Source organism: Elephantulus edwardii, unplaced genomic scaffold (genome assembly GCF_000299155.1).
Source record: "Elephantulus edwardii isolate Elephantulus edwardi_28Jun2011 unplaced genomic scaffold, EleEdw1.0 scaffold00058, whole genome shotgun sequence".
NCBI classification, from domain to species: Eukaryota; Metazoa; Chordata; class Mammalia; order Macroscelidea; family Macroscelididae; genus Elephantulus; species Elephantulus edwardii.
The window spans coordinates 10,023,423-10,031,808 of record NW_006399808.1 but is presented as its reverse complement, the minus strand read 5'-3'; the positions used below and the strand labels follow the sequence as shown (position 1 = coordinate 10,031,808).

The window sequence follows — 8,386 nt, the reverse complement described above, 5'->3', positions numbered from 1 at the left end:
ATGTCTTTAAGTTTTAGAGACGCTATACTGATTTGAGAGGCTATTACTGATCTGGGCTTTGGATCTGTTCATATTACTGTGTTTCATCCACTAATCACCTCTAATATGTTATCTTGGTCAAAATGTGCTTTGCTCCTTTCATTTAGGATAGTTTTCAAAGTCATCATGGTGTAAAATGTTCAGTACTTAACATGATTTTTTTTAATGACCAAATGATACTCTGTTGCATGGTATACTATGTTTTGTTTGTCATTTCCTCAAGTGACTGACATTGGAGTTGTTTCCACTTTGAATAGGGGCAGGCACAAGATAGAATAGATCGGATGCCTTGTTTATAAGGTTGCTATGAAGCAGCAATTCAGTGGCACCTAACAACAGCACAGTAAAGACTTGTGGGTAATTTTTTTCTGTGAGAATACTTTCACTCCTCTTGTGTATATTGCTGGGTTATATGGTAACTATAATTAACTTTGTGAGGAATAGGGGATTTTTACATTTATTGCCATGAGGTGACTTCATTCCCCAAGTTTTCCTGTTAATCTTTAAATATCATTGATCTTTTTAAAAATTTTTTAAAAAATGTTATTTATATTGCAATGGGAGAGTCTGCTGTTAGGGACCGCTCCAGGGTACTGAAGAGCAGTGGTGTCACTCTGGAGACTAAGGTGCATCTGATACAGGCTATGGTCGTTGCATTCACTTGTTATGCATCAGAGAGTTGGACAATGACTAGGGAAGATAGAAGGAGAATTGATGCCTTTGAGCTGTGGTGCTGAAGAAGAGTATTGAATGTACCATGGACTGCCAAGAAAACAGAATCATCCTGGCGAGGGTTCAACCAGGCTGCTCCTTGGAGGCAAGGATTCTGGAGCTTCGTTTGACATACTTTGGGCATGTTGTAAAGAGGGACAGGCCCTTGGAGAGGGACATCAGCTTGGGAGGGTGGAGGAACGGCCCAAGAGGGGAAGACCCTCTATGAGGTAGTTTGATTCAGTGACTGGGGTAATGGGAATGGGTGTGTCAGAGGCAGTGTGATTGGCATAGGATAGAGCAGGGTTTAGGACTGTTGTACATAGGGTCACACTATGAGTCATAGCAAGTGACTCGACGGCACAAAACAACCAGAACAGCATATTAGTTTAAATGCAAAAGTCATATACATTCTTTTATTTTGTTGCCAATATAATCAATATTTGAGTAGATAATTTCTTCAAAATGTATTATTTTTTCCTAAGGCTGTGTCTTTACATAATGAACATACAGTTTTGAGATAAAAATTATAATTGTTACATAAATTTAGTACTGTTTTAAACTTTGAAACAATCTCAGGCTTACAGAAAAGTTTAGGTACAATAAAAGTACCTGCTTTTCCTTTTCACTTGATATTAAGTCACCAAGAAACTTGATACCACATACACCAAATATTTAGTGTTTCTTACAAACAAGCAAATTCTCCTAAGTAACTAGAATGTAGCCATCAAAATTAGGAAGTCAGTGACAGATGACTACCATTAAATCATCAGATTTAATCATCAGATTTCATTCAAATTGTTGTAGTCATCTAATAATACCCTTTGTAGCAAAACTTCTTATCACATTATTGTATTTCTTTAGTCTCTGCATTCTTAAATCTGTGATACCACAAAAGAGCTTGTTTTTTTTCCATTGTATTCTGTCTATCTAATGATGTTGTTGTTAGGTATCTTTGAGTCAAATATGACCCGTAGAGCGATTCTGTGAACAATAGGTTTGAACCCTGCACCATCTTCATCTTTCCTGACACATCAAAGCCCATTGCGCAGTCACTGTGCCAGTCCACTTTATCTGATATCTACCTCTTCTTTACCAACCCTCTACCTCTCTGAGCATCATGCCCCTCCCCAAGGAACAGCTCTTCCTAGCAACTTGCCTGAAGTATTTGAGGTGAAGCCTCATCATCCTTGCCTCCGACTTCTTGAATAATTTGCTCAGCATATAGATTAAATAGGTATGGAGAGAGACAGAATTCTGATGCCCTCCCTTCTTAATTTTAAACTGTGCAGTGTTCCCCTTCTCCGTTCGTACAACAGCCTCCTGGTCCAGGTATAGGTTTGCATGAACACAATCGAGTGCTCTAGGATTCCTATTCTTCTCAGTTAGCCATAATGTTACCCGTATGAATGATGCTGTTGTTATGTGCCGTCGAGTTGCTTGCGACTCATAGCGACCCTATGTACAACAGCCCTAAACTCTGGTCTGTCCTGTGCCAATCTCACTGTCTCCGACATACCCATCCCTATTACCCCAGTGACTGAATCAGTCCACCTCATAGAGGGCCTTCCCCTCCTGCACCTGTCCTCCACCCTCCCAAGCATGATGTCCTTCTCCAAAGACCTGTCTCTCCTTACAACATGACCAGAATATGTCAGATGAAGCTTCAGAATCCTTGCCTCCAAGGAGCAGCCCGGTTTAACCCTCTCCAGGGTGAATCTGTTTTCTTAACAGTCCATGGTACCCTCAATATTCTTCACAAGCACCGCAGCTCAAAGGCATCAATTCTCCTTCTATCCTCCCTAGTCATTGTTCAACTCTCTGATGCATAACAAGGGATTGCAAAGACCATGGATTGTATTGTTGTTATGTGCCGTTGAGTTGCATGCGACTCATACCCTATGTACAACAGCCCTAAACTCTGCTCTGTCCTGTGCTAATCGCACTGTCTCTGACACTCCCATCCTGATTGCCCCAGTCACTGAATCAATCCACCTTATAGAGGGCCTTCCCCTCCTGCGCTGTCCCTGCACCCTCCCAAGCATGATGTCTTCCAAGGACCTGTACCTCCTTACAACATGTCCAAAGTATGTTAGACAAAACCCCAGAATCCTTGCCTCCAAGGAGCTGCCCAGTTTAACCCTTTCCAGGATGAATCTGTTTGTTTTCCTAGCAGTCCATGGTACCCTCAATAGTCTTCTCCAGCACCACAGCTCAAAGGCATCAATTCTCCTTCTATCCTCCTTAGTGAGACTTTAATTAATTAAGTGGTGTCTTCCACTTTAATTTTTCAGTTTTCCTTCATTTATAATATACTTTGTGGAAAAGTGCTTTGAGATTATCAAATGTTTCTATTCCTTGTCAAACTTTGCATCTATTCACTTAATTAACATCAGTGTGAACTCATGAATTCCTGTGTTGTTTTTTTCCCACTGGGTTATAATCCACCATTCATTATTTTGATGGTCAACCTCACACAGTTGGCCCAGTAAGAGCTCTTACTTTCATGCTCGGTTATGTGTCATTTTGACATGTTTTCATACTACTTTTAAACACTTTCCTACTTTCTGGGACAATGGTATTCCAGTGTTATTTTGTATTTTCCCTGTCTAATACCTGGAATCAGCCATTTCTTTAGGGAGCCCTGGTTTCTTTCAGTGGATATTAATATTTGGAGACCAGAATTTGGTTGGTATGTGTGCTCATCACTTTTCTGGTTCACTGGTTCTCAGGATGTCTCAGTGGACAGAACAAGGGAATATATTCATTTCTTCTGTTCTGATTTGACATGACAAGGTTGCGTCTTCTAGTTTTATATTGTTTCATATTTGAAGCTCATTGTTCTACTAGTAAGAAACCTGATTTTCATTACTCAAATAATCCTCTTGAAAGTAGCCAATCGCTATTACCCTCTCACCGCCTTTCTACATCAACATCAGATACTGGGCCACTGCCTTACCAAGTGCTTGCTACATGTTTTCTTTTTCCTGCTTAGATTCAGGAACCCCATGCTTGCTAATTTGGTCACCCTGTGAGGGGCTGCCGCCTCCCCACCATGCTGCCTCCCCAACATTAAAAGCTGTCTGCCTTGCCACATGTACATCATCCTCATCCAACTCCTGTTCTTACACTCTGCAACTACCTGCTCTCTTATGTGGCAGATTGTATTTCTGTGTAACAGCTTGTATTTCACAAAGCTTTTCCAATACACATCCCATCATCCCAAATGATTTTTTGCTTACAAATTAGTAACATTTCTCCAATGAGAGGTAGTTTGTTTTCTTTTCCCAGAAACCCAAGTAAGCCTTTAAACTACCTCAATCAATATAATGTGGTAGAAAAGAAACTGCATGACTTTTTTATTAGATTATGAAAGGCAGCACAACTTGTGTTTGGCTTACTTTCTTTCTCTATGTATTCGTCCTCGGAATCAGCCACCATGTTGTGAGGAAAGCCTTTACCACATAGAATTTCTTATATGGAGTGAAATTGAAATTCCTGACTGAACTTGCTAGCATCAACTATCAGTTATGTGAGTGATTATCCATCATGACACTGCCTCTTGGTCCAATGGTATTTATAATGATTTTTGTATTTACAAGGATTTATTCATTGCAAATACTTTTTCTAAAAGACACAATAGACAGTTTTACACATGGATTTCACCGGATGAGCTGCATAGGGATCAGATTAACTACATTTGTTGGGAAGCTCAATATCGGCAGTCAAAAGTAGGCCAGGGGAAGACTGTGCGTTAGATCATCAGTTACTCATATGCATGTTCAAATTGAGGCCGAAGAAGTCCACAGGAACCAAGAAACAATCATAAGTCAATTCCATCTGAGTTTCATAATCATTTTAAGAATAGGTTTGAGGCATTGAACACCAATGACAGAAGACCAGATGAGTTGGGGGATGATATCAAGGATATCATCCATGAAGAAAGCAAAAGGTCATTACAATAACAGAGGAGAAGGAAAAAATCTAAATGAAAGTCAGAAAAGACTCTAAAGATTAATCTGGAGAATCGAGAAGCCAAATCTAAAGGAAAACATGTTGAATGAAAGAGCTGAACAGACGATTTCAAAGGACAGCCCCGGAGGATAAAGCAAAGTTTTATAATGGAATGTGCAGAGAGATGGAGTTGAAGAGTGAAAAGGGAAGAACTCTCTGCATTTCGCAAGCTGAAAGAACTGAATATCATTTAAGCTTCATGGTATGACAGAGGCATGTGCAAATGTAAAGAGATTAGCTTCACCTGTGGGAGAGAAAATCATCATACCATGGCTGATTCCTATAAAGTGGAAGTCAGTCATACCTCCTCTCTCTAACCATTATGTGAATTTCTGACACCAGCTATCTCTGCTGTTACATTCTCTACTTCTATACAAGGTTTGAGAATTCATTGCAGTGAGGACAGAGAACTTACAGACAATATTCATAATTATGAGGTTTATTAGGAAAATAACTTTACAATTCAGGATCAGGAGCAACTCAGGATATAGTTCTTCGATTAGAATAGCCTCTTTACAGCTGTGTCCACAGGCAGGGCTCTTTCTAGCTCTTGGCTCCTTGGGTTGGCCTCTGCCCTGCTTAGGCAAATGTTATAAGCCCTTTTAGTTTTGTAAATAATGACCAGAAGACTCTGGTCTACCAGTAAACCTCAGCTTGCAGATTCTTGATTCTTAGATCCATGGTCAGCAAAGCTAGCTTATCCAACAAGTACTTAGAGGCACTTTACTCTCCTAGAACTGCTCCTGCCCAGATGTGCTCAGCGTTCTTCCCCTGGGGCGAGGAAGCCCACTGCCTCATCTCCTGCCAGTCTCCTGATTCTGCTGATGCTCCTCACCATTTCTCACCTCATTCCTGTCTTATACACTAGGTTATTTTAGTCTGTGTCCTACATTTAGGAAGATCTCAGTTCCCGGATTACAGGGCCAAAGGATATGCTCCACTCCTAGCTCTTCTTTATTTTTTTACATTTAATTTTTATATGCATATATATTATACTGGTTTACATACAAAGTTCATAAAATTCGTATACATTGTTTTTCACACCTAATCTTTCCACTTTCATTTACCCATTCTTCCCTCTGCCCATCAAATTGTAATTAAGCCTTTCTCCCTCACTTCCTTGGATCCTCGTACTCATTCTACAATAATGGTCTTATACAGTATTTGTCCGTAAGAGACGGAGTTAATTTACTTAGCATAATACTCTCCAGTCCCTCCCTAGTTAGGTAACAGTTTACAAAATCATTGCTTCTGTGTGCTGCATAGTACTGCATTGTGTGAATGTACCGTAATTTCTCAGTCCATTCCATTGTGGTTGGGCATTTGAGCTGTTTCCATGTTCTTGCTATGGTGAATAACACTTCTATGGACAATGGTGTACAAATCTTTGTGCCTCAGTCTTCATTTTCTGTTCCAAGCAGTGGAATAGCTGGATCATAAGGAATTTTTATGTTCAGCTTTTTGAGGAAAAGCCAAACATCCTTCAAGAGTGGTTGTACCATTTTATAATACCACCAACAAGATATAACAGTTCCTATCTCACTACGTCTTTTCCAACATTTACTACTTGCTTCCCTGCTAAACTTTGCCACTGCTGCTGGGGTAAGATGGTATCTTATTGTGGTTTTGATTTTTATCTCTCTGATTGCCAGTGATTTAGAGCATTTCTTCATGTGTCTGTTGGCCATCCGAATGTCTTCCTCTGTGAAAAGTCTTTCCATGTATTTTACCTATTTTGTAATTGGATTTATCAGTCTTTTTCTTCTAGAGGCACTGCAGGATTCTGTAAACTTTTATTATGAGATCCTTGTCTGAGTTGGTATTACCAAATGTTTGTTCCAAGTCAATTGGTTTTCTTTTCACCTTGTTGGAAAAAGGTTTGATGAGCACAGAGATTTAATCTTTAGAAGGTCCTATTTATCAATTTTATCCTCTTCAGATTGTGTATTTCTGGCTGTTATTTGTATTTATACCATAGACTAGACCTTCTAAGCTTGGTCCCCATTTGACTCTTATGAGCTTTATGATTTTGAGCTTTATTCTGAGGTCTCTGAGGCCCTGCAGGATTCTGTAAACTTTCATTATGAGACCCTTGTCTGCGATGGTATTGCCAAATGTTTGTTCCCAGTCACTATGTTTTCTTTTTACCCTTTTGGAAAAAGATTTTGATGTGGCTCTTCTTTCTTGATTCCTTGTATCTGCCTTTGAGATGACTCACTTTAAGCATGGCAGAATTGACCAATCTTCATTGTTGTTGTTGTTGTTGTGTCCGTCGAGTCGTTTGCGACTCATAGCAACCCTATGTATAACAGCCCTAAACCCTGCTCTATCCTGTGCCAGTTGCACTGCCTCTGACAAACCCATCCCGATTACCCTAGTCACTGAATCAATCCATCTCATAGAGGGTCTTCCCCTCTTGCGCTGTCTCTCCACCCTTCCAAGCATGATGTCCCTCTCCAAAGACCTGTCCCTCCTTGCAACGTGCCCAGAGTATGTCAGACGAAGCCCCAGAATCCTTGCCTCCAAGGAGTAGCTTGGTTTAATCCTCTCCAGGATGAATCTGTTTGTTTTCTTGGCAGTCCATGGTACATTCAATACTCTTCTCCAGCACCACAGCTCAAAGGCATCAATTCTCCTTCTGTCCTCCCTAGTCATTGTCCAACTCTCTGATGCATAACAAGTGATTGCAAAGACCATGGCCTGTATCAGGCGCACCTTAGTCTCCAGAGAGACACCGTTGCTCTTGAGTACTTTAGAGAGGTCCCTAACAGCAGACTTTCCCATCGCAATACGTTTTTTGATTTCCTGACTGCTGGTGCCAAGAGTGTTGACTGTGGAGCCGAGCAAACTGAAGCTGTGAACAATCTCAATCTCTTCGCCATCCATCCTGATGCTGCCAATTGGTCCAGTGGTGAGAATCTTTGTCTTCTTGACATTGAGCCTCAGTCCATACTGAAGGCTGCAGTCCTTGACCCTCTGCAGCAAGTGCATGAGGTCCTCCTCAGTTTCAGCAAGCAGGGTTGTATCATCTGCATAATGCAGATTGTTAATAGATCTTCTATCAATACTGATGCCACAATTCTCCTCATTGAGCCCAGCCTCTCGGATAATCTGCTCTGCATACAGGTTGAAAAGGTAGTTCCATATACCTTATTTTGCCTGGCCCTACCACAACAAGAGTACCATGCCTCTTATTTGCATTGTTGTTGTTGCTGACCCTTCAGTGGATTTCAGAGACACTTAATTACAGCAGCTGGTGGATTTAACTATGTGCCTTTGGGATTGCAGTGCAGTTTCTTACCACTAGGCCACCAGAGCTCCCTTTTTCTTTGCATTATTAGCACACTATAGATATTTGTTCCCATTCCAAAGAAAGGTGACCCAACAGAGTGTGGAAATTATCGAACAATATCATTGATATCACATGCAAGCAATGTTGTTGTTGTTTTTATTGTTATGTGCCGTTGATTCGTTTGCAACTCATAGCGACCCTATGCACAACAGCCCTAAACCCTTCTCTATCCTCGCCAGTCGCACTGCTTCTGACACACCCATCCCGATTACCCCAGTCACAGAATCAATCCATCTCATAGAGGGTCTTCCCCTCCTGCGCTGTCCCTCC

The 8,386-nt window shown here is 40.9% G+C and overlaps 1 protein-coding gene across 1 annotated transcript in view; it reads left to right on the top strand.

The window, feature by feature from the left end:
- The window catches only part of FAM149B1 (family with sequence similarity 149, member B1), a 75,816-nt gene that overhangs the window by 6,867 nt on the left and 60,563 nt on the right, over positions 1–8,386 (top strand). The gene's annotated exons all lie outside the window — the stretch shown is intronic.